The sequence below is a fragment of the Perca fluviatilis genome, chromosome 9, assembly GCF_010015445.1.
Source record: "Perca fluviatilis chromosome 9, GENO_Pfluv_1.0, whole genome shotgun sequence".
Taxonomy (NCBI): domain Eukaryota; kingdom Metazoa; phylum Chordata; class Actinopteri; order Perciformes; family Percidae; genus Perca; species Perca fluviatilis.
In genome coordinates this window covers 8,856,569-8,865,130 of record NC_053120.1, presented here as the reverse complement: position 1 = coordinate 8,865,130, position 8,562 = coordinate 8,856,569, and positions in this window count along the sequence as shown.

Sequence of the window (8,562 nt, the reverse complement as noted above, 5' to 3'; positions counted from 1 at the left end):
AAAACCATAAAAGTCAATCTCCTGGGTGATTCTCAAACTGTTCATCTACCAACAACAAAACCTTTAATTCAGATTTCAGTTGGTTCATCCTCTGAGGACGATGAATGTCTGATAAATTGTTTGCCAATCCATTTCGTAAATATTGAGATATTTGACAGCAATGTGAAGCACTGGTAGCGCTACAGGAAAAGTAAGGGATCATCAAAATCATGAGGGGTTCATCCTCTGGGCACCATAGATATCCGTACTAAAATTATCCAATAGTTGTTGAGATATTTTAAGTCTGGACTTAGAGCCATGTCACTAATATTTTGGCTAACAATATGAGAAGTCAATAATGTCATACTGTATGCTCTGATGAAATCTTTATACAGAAACACATCAGGACATTTCTCAGTTCATACAATGTAAATAAAGTTATCAAAAGGTGTTTTTTTTTCTAAAGATAATTTGGGCAAACCAAACAATCATTTGAATTTTAACCATCCAGTTGTGCCTAAATTACATTCAAATGTAAAAGTTTCCACTACTGAAAGTTAATTGTTAAAAGTAATGTGCGCAGTGATAACTAAACAATACAACTTTAGAAACTATTCTGGATTAGATCAGATCATATTTGAAAGAGGAGATTGCATGACAAACAGCAGATAAATACAAAAACTGAAATATTCTGTCATAGGAATAACTAATTGGATTTCATCAGATAAAATTCAACCAGTGTGATGAGTGCAAACTACCCACTTGTGTGGAAGCACTAACTTCTGTTCAGATCTGACAGCACATGGAAGCCCCAAGAGCCCTGATACTGAAATTAATCACAACATTTTCTTAGAAAGCAATGGCTCCGTAAACAAAATTAACAAAGCAGATGAGAGGGCCAATAAGGGCATGTCCCACTGACACCAAAGCATTATTGTCAGAAAACAAATGTACACAGCTGAATATTTCCTACTTGGCATTGTATGTCATTATGAGGCCCAAGCAGCTGGGGTTCAATTAATTAACTTGGCAGTAGCAACGTTTGGTTTTTGTTCAGCACCAAGTGCACAAGGGTGTTTTAGGGCTGTTAAATTAGGGCTCAGGAACAGGGGAATGCTTGCACCAGATTCAGGGACAATTACAGCCAGTCAAACCCCGAGGGAAGAGGCCTCTTCTGGAAGCTCTCTGTGATTTAACATGGCTGTCAATCACTGTTTCTAAAGGGCTCCTAAATCCCTTGTCTGTAGTGGGGATAAAACAACAACGCCAGGGATTGGCGACAGCGCCGTTTCTGGGTAAATGTTCTCCAAAACCGTGAAAAACAGATGTCCAATATCCAAATTGCAAATAGTTTTTGAACGTCGAAAGTTTGTATTGAATGCCAGCCGAATTGCAATGTTCAGTGTCCCATTAATAGCACAAATGTACTGTATGTGTGGTATATAAATATATATAAAATTACATGTAAAAAAAAATTATAGAAAGAGCCCAATTATGTCGCTGAGGCAGGTGGATATACTATATTATGAAACTGACTTTGAGTTTGGACTTAACAGTTCACTGGTGCAAAAAATGCTTCTAGCAATGACCTTTCCTTGTTTGTTTTTTATATTCTATTTTAGGTTCTACGTTCTCTGAGGATTTAATTGATAGTCAGCTCATTAAACTTCATGCATGTGAAGGTTATCAAATCTTTCAGCAGCTGTACTAGTGTTCCTTACCAGTACAATAAGTGAGCACAACTGTGATAATTTCAGTGACTTAGATGATTTTGCTTCCTGAAAATCAATAACTTGATTTATTGACACACGTGTCCGTGTCATTTGCTCTGAGGTGTGCCAAGGCCCCTTGTATTATCACCCCCATTCAAAGGGGCTACAATCAATACTTTTACAACAATGTATCGAATGACAATGTGAAACAGTGTGACAAAGTGCAATGGGTTGCTTGTAGTAAAGAATCTACAGATAATTAATATGTTTTAATAAATTAATTGAAAACCAGCAAACAATTGTCATTTTAATTTGCAGTCACGATCACATGCTTCCCTTACTCTCACCCAACATAGACTACCCCTGGCAGGGCTTACGGCAGCAAAGAAGACCATCTTAAGGCTTTGGTTCCACCCTAATCTACCCTTAACACAATACTGGCTAACTGCCTACCAGTATATTACTTCTCTTGAGTGTACAACTGCACGCCTCAACAAGGCCAAACTAACAACCATCTAGGCATGGTCGCAGATTACACTGTCCATCCAAGACCACCTTGTGAAACAGAAAAATCTGATCTGAATGTTACTTATTTTATACATGTATGTTTTATATATATATATATATATGTGTATATATATGTGTATATATATGTATATATATATATATGTGTATATATATGTATATATTTTTTTTTATTTATTTATTTTTTTTTATTTTCTGGGGGAATGCTTTATACTTAGTAGCTAATTTTGACATTGTAACTGCTATCTTTCATCTACTTTACCATCTCGCTTTAATCTCTCATGAGCTATGTATTCAATGTCGTTCTGTAATTTGTGCTATGCATGTTCAGAGTAAATGTGACTGTAAATGTAACATTTCAATCTTTTCTAATAAAAAATTGTTGATCACAAAAAAATAATCACATGCTTGATCTATTATGTAAGGAATAATGTAGAGCCAGCGGGTCATTATTGCGAATTAAACCCCAACAGGGTGATGCAGGACCCGGATGCAAAGCAAAGTTTGACCTGCCTATTCTGTTGCTACCACCTCATTTCACTTCACCGCCACTTCATTTCCAACAACACTTCAGAGAATAATTGGCTAAAGACACTATCCAGGCATTTATCATGAAGAGACTTTTCAGGCATTTTAAAAAATGAAAAAATAAAATATTTTTTGACTTCATTAATATTTAGAATTAGAATGACATGAATTTTAGGAAAAGGAAAGTAACTCTAAAGTAAGATAGAAGCAGAAGTTGTCTTATCCTGTCTTTGTGTGTTCCCAAATGGGACCCATATTCATGTTTTACACAACACACATTAGTGGCATGCATTTTGAATACAAACATATTTACCAAATACCTTTTTTTTGTCATCCAGTATCCATGAGTGTAATAGGAATGAGTGGCTTTTGCTCTATGACCAAAAAATGCAAATCCATTTTGCTAAGCTCCGCTGTAATTGAAGTAATTAATTTGGGCAGACAGATATACGGGTATTATGGTAATGTCTAAAAAAAGAAATAGATTTCTCTGCATAATGTTGGAAGCACTGGTTTTAGTAATACTTCAATGAGAAAAGCAAGGTTTTAGTTATGCTTTTAATTTGTGTATTTAATCAGGGCTCATAGTCCACAGAATAAATTCATCACTTCTATCCTTGGCTTTGTGGGCATATTGAGATCTGCCTGCTGCTTTTTTCCCCTTTTCTAGTATAATAAATGCTTTTCATCACAAATTGGTATAACTCACAGGTGATTCAACTCAGACTCAGCCATAATGTCCAGCAGAGAACCAGTCTCACTCAGACAGAAAAATCATCCACACAGGAAAAAAAAAGTGGTACCAATCGCATTGTTTGACAAATTGAAAGCACACCTTAACCATAACTGTTGACGTTGTTACGACTTTACAGAAAAGCAATAAGTATCTAAGCAGCGGCAAATTATGATATTGATTATTCAAATCAGTGCCCCTATAAGCATCTTCTATAACATGATTTAGCAAGCACATTCATGGCATATTCTTCTTAAGCTTTACTAATAAGAATGAAAGCTGGAGATTTTGACATCTTTAATGACTTTGGGCAGACAGTGCACCAGCCAGCTCATCCCTGATAAATTAACTGTGGAAAACACAGTGCCAAACCCATCACTGCTTCGACAGCTTAAGTAGAGGTAGGTGTAATAAATGATTCAGTAGTCCCGAGAAGTAGGGTGTCAATTTGTAATGTCCTCCAAATGCCCAACCACCTCTGCCTACAGCCACAGAGCTTACAGATTTGTCTGAAACCAGCTGTAAATTTAATTTTAATCGTGCGACACCTTTCGCTGAGTCATGCACTTTCCCCCCTTCTCTGCTTTTCCCCACTCCTCTCTGCTTTTCCCAACGCTGTCAGAAAACAGTCTTTCTCTCTGCCTTGTATTATCTCTGTCCACGGAGAGCCCATGGATCTATCAGGCCAAGCTGCGGAATACAGATAGTGACAGGGGTAATGTGGACCGGGTCACTTCACATGCCTTAACTTGTCCCTTCTTCCAATGCTCAATCCTTCGGCAAACCACAGGTTGAGAATTTATCTGTATAACTTCCACTCAGCTTTGTCATTTGTTTACTCTTGAGCTGAAGCAAAATGTTGGATAAGAAGAATACACATGGAAAAAAAGACAACAAACTTTTCCTACACTCCTCAGTTGCAGTACGTGTAAAAACCCACCTCCCCAATCAAGTAGTGCTGCGATTAGAAGCCATAGATTTATTCTACTTGCCAAATTAAAATTAAAATTCTGAAGTACGTTATGGTCACATGGAGTAAAATCTCTTCCCTCAGAAACTTGTCTGGATCAACGGAGGTACATTTCCAGGATAATTGCCTGGCGTTGCTCACGTGCTGGATGTCCCTCACCTTCTGCTCTCTGTGTGTTGCCGTTCTCAAACTCTGTTCACTTCCGGAAACAACAACAAAGTTGAAGCTAGCAAGCTACACTCTGAAAATGGGAAGTTGTTAAGAGCCTCCTTGGTTCTTTCGGGGAAAGATTGTAAAGATTTACAGAGAATAGGTTTACGGCATTTACTATCTATCTGGCACCAACTGGTGGGATTGCTATGGACGAAATACACACGGTGTTACACTGGTAAGAGCAAATTACATTTAACCGTTTATCCAACAAATTTAAATAGCTCACATTTACTGTACTGTGTGAATAGTTAACTTCATTTAATTTTTTACATGCCGTTTTCTTTTGGGGGGTGCAAATGTTCCACGAAAACAAGTTCCTTCACCAGACCATTTTGCAGAGCCACCGTCGCCTTGTCCAGAGCATAGCGTGACCCGAAACAATTGATTGGATTAAAAAAATGCAAACAACCTACAGCATTTTTTTCTCCTATCCCAGAATGTAGCCAAGTAATTGTGGTGTGGCCAGACGTTACTCCACAGCGCTGTGGAGATAGGTCTGGCAATGGGAAACTACTCAGGAACTGACAAAACAGAAACATGAGATCTTATTCCTTTATTTCTAACGCTGGCCCGAGGCTTTTTGGGGGACCTACGTAGGTCCCAACACCACATTGTTGGTTACCTCATTCGATTGACATTGGCCTGATGATATGTCTTACAACAAAACAAATGTAAACATCTCATGTCGCGCCTGTAAAAGCATTGATGACTGAGCAGCTAATGGTAATAAACATCTCCAATCCCTACTACAGTACATGTGTACAACGACAGCAGTCACGGGTGGGAAGCCAGTGAGGGATATTGTCCTTCTTTTGCTGTAAAATGACTTCTAATAGTTGGACAGGGCATTTTTTGAACAAAGGGTGGTTTGATCCAGAGGGATATAATTAATTTATGCATTACTAAAGGCTGGTGGATCTCTTTGCTAGCAAGATAAAAGAGGAGACATGTGCACACCCCAACCCCGTCTTCTAGAAATTGTGTTTATGTAATAGTAATTTGTTTTCCATGTTGTGATGGTAATCACAATGTCTGCCTGGATAATGTTCACAAACGTGTGTACTGCATGCAAGTCATAGAGAGTTAGTCAGTGCAGACGCATGGGGTGGGTGTCCTTTCTCTGTATTCAAGTTAAGTCAATGCTTTCCATCCCATGTCTGGAGACAAATTGTATGTTTGTTCTTTTCTGTCAGTGCACACACACACCCCACCCCCACCAAGTAATAGTGTTGATATGAGTTCCCTTGTACAGAGACAAGCTCTGACTGTTGTATTGAAAAGAGGAGGCTGTGTATGCTGGGATGGCCATGGGGAGTTTTCGCTTTCATGAAGGAGGTCAGCCTCTCAGCAAGAGCTTGTTGCTGCCTAGTAGTTTATCTGCAATACATCATCGGTGATGGATGGGTAATAGAGAAGCCATAGCCTTCTCATTCACAGCACTATATCATTTCTGATGAATCTCCAAGCTATCTGTTCACTGGGTTTCAATGACAGGCTTCCTCCATGGCAGCATACTAAAGGTATGAGGGCACACTGGTCTAACCATATCCGGCCTCTCACTTCCTCAGTGTTTTTTCTTGAAGAGAACTGACTGATAATGTCTGCACTATAAAAATGTGTAACTACAAAGATGGATGCCCGCTGTGCTACAGATCATGATTATTTATAATTTTATTTTAATATTTGAATCATTTATTCTAGGCATGTTAAAAGAATACAGAAAGAATACATTAAAGCACCAAAAAGGGAGTGGTTGCATTGGGAATTATTTGTCAAATGTTTATCACAGCTCTGTTTTGTTGGCCAATGAACAGCTTAACAGGGGTGGTTGTAAGTGCAGTGCCTGACCTAAGGACACTTTGACTGTAGTTGATGTTCAATTATTTCATTTTTGTCCATGGATTTGTTCCAACATCTTTTTGTCATGAGTTTACTTCTCAAGGCGCAATAAGAAAATAAAATTGCATTTCCAGTTATGACTTAAAACTAGTGTACTAAAGCACTCTAAGTCTGCAGTTTTTATGGCATCATATAAACGATCAGAATAGCACATTGTCTGTATGAGATTGTGAATATGATCTGTGTTTACTCAAAGGTAGACAAAGCAGCTTACCTTCCTCATCCCCCTCCACAGTTGTTTTATCAATCTGGCAATTCTAATGAATTAGCAAGCCACACTGTTAAGCATTGTAGCTGCCATACCATGATAAATATCTTCAATGAAAACACTGATTACTATCGCAGTATTGCTGTTGTTGCTTTCAGCCGAAAACAAGGTTATCTCACTTTTTATAACACTGCCTCTGGTATCGGCTTAATTCCTCTTCTCATCAGGGTCATCATTAAGCCTCATATTGGCCATTACACAAAGTGTTGTTTATGGTATAATAACTACAACAGTAGGGTGCATTTGGGAACTGGTTATGATATTATGAGAAGTTCCAGTAGATTAAAACATTGACCCTGAGTATCATTAGGTCTTTTTCAGCACCCAAGTGTGTCAGATGGGGATGTTCAACAAAGGGAAAATAATGTTGACTGCTACTCGACTCCTTAAAAAGTCAAGAGGGGAAGGAGCACAATTTGCTTTGTGATGAGACAAAAAGTTGAATATTCTCCCTAAGCAGTTTAAAAGTCCCTTCTGTTGATGAACCTTTTGTCCTGGGTAATCAGTGATAAGCATACACCATAATAAACAGGGTATGATACTGCTGGCGCTGGCTTATATTCTAATACTGAATCTGTAGTGCAGCAAAAGATAGAAGGTAACACAAGATAGCTTGAGGTAATCTGTATGAAGTATGAGGCACATTTATCCCCTGCACCAAATAATCCTAGCTGTTTTAAATATAGAATAGATAACTGCTGGTCTGATGGTATTCTGGGGAAATGATAGACAGTGAAATGGAGCCAAAATGAATGGGCCCTTAGTTGAACAGACCTAAATTCATTTCACAGGCCCAGTGGAATGGAGTTATCTGAATCAACTGTCCTCTATGGCTGCCTGAGGGATATAGGAGACGGGTAATGCCAAATTACCAGGGGGTTCAGCTTGTGTGTGACTGTGGAGGAATTGCCTTCAGTTCAGTCCAGTTCGCTGGAGCCTGACTGTCAGGCATTCTGCTACATTAAGAACCACTAAGATGGAGCACAGAATGGGGTGAAAAACGCAAATCCTGTTGTGTGTTAAAGCCGCTATTGTAAAAAAAAAGAAAAGTAAAATCAAACAAGCATCCAAGCGCAACCAAACAGCCCCCCCCAAAAAGGTTATATCTCTGATTCAGAAGTGACTCATCTCTGACATGGACGTGAACTCCTTTTTGAGCAGAACGCTGGCATTAGAAAATGAAGAATGACAGTGAAAAAGGCCAAATGTTACACGTGACACCCTTTTCCCTATTGGAGGAAGATTTTTGCCGCTGTGCAGACAGTCACAGAGCTAAAATGAATGCGTTGCTCTCCAGACACTCCCAGGTCCTCTAATGAGACTGTGCTTAAGGTGTAAATTAGTTACACAGCCTTGCTCATCACAGACACTGGAGCAGCAAATCCTATGGGTTTCTCCAGTTGCACAAGACATGATGGAGATCCATTTCATGAACATCACTCATTAATATGCTAATGGCGGTCATTAATGGTTGATAGCGAAATTAATGGAATCACATTACTTAACAGGTCATGGCCAAGAAGAAAGGAAAACTGTTTCCTACGAAGGGCCATTTAAAAAAAAAAGTATTTCCGGTGAAATGTTGGTTCTGGTGAAGTGTTTTTGTCAAACCAAACAGAATAGAGTGGTTAATAATTATTATGTTATGTCTGCTGTTATGTAAGGTGAGCACTCTTGATAAGGCTCCTTTCACTTATCCAATCAAACATTTAAGTAGTTTTTAATCTAAAAGTTA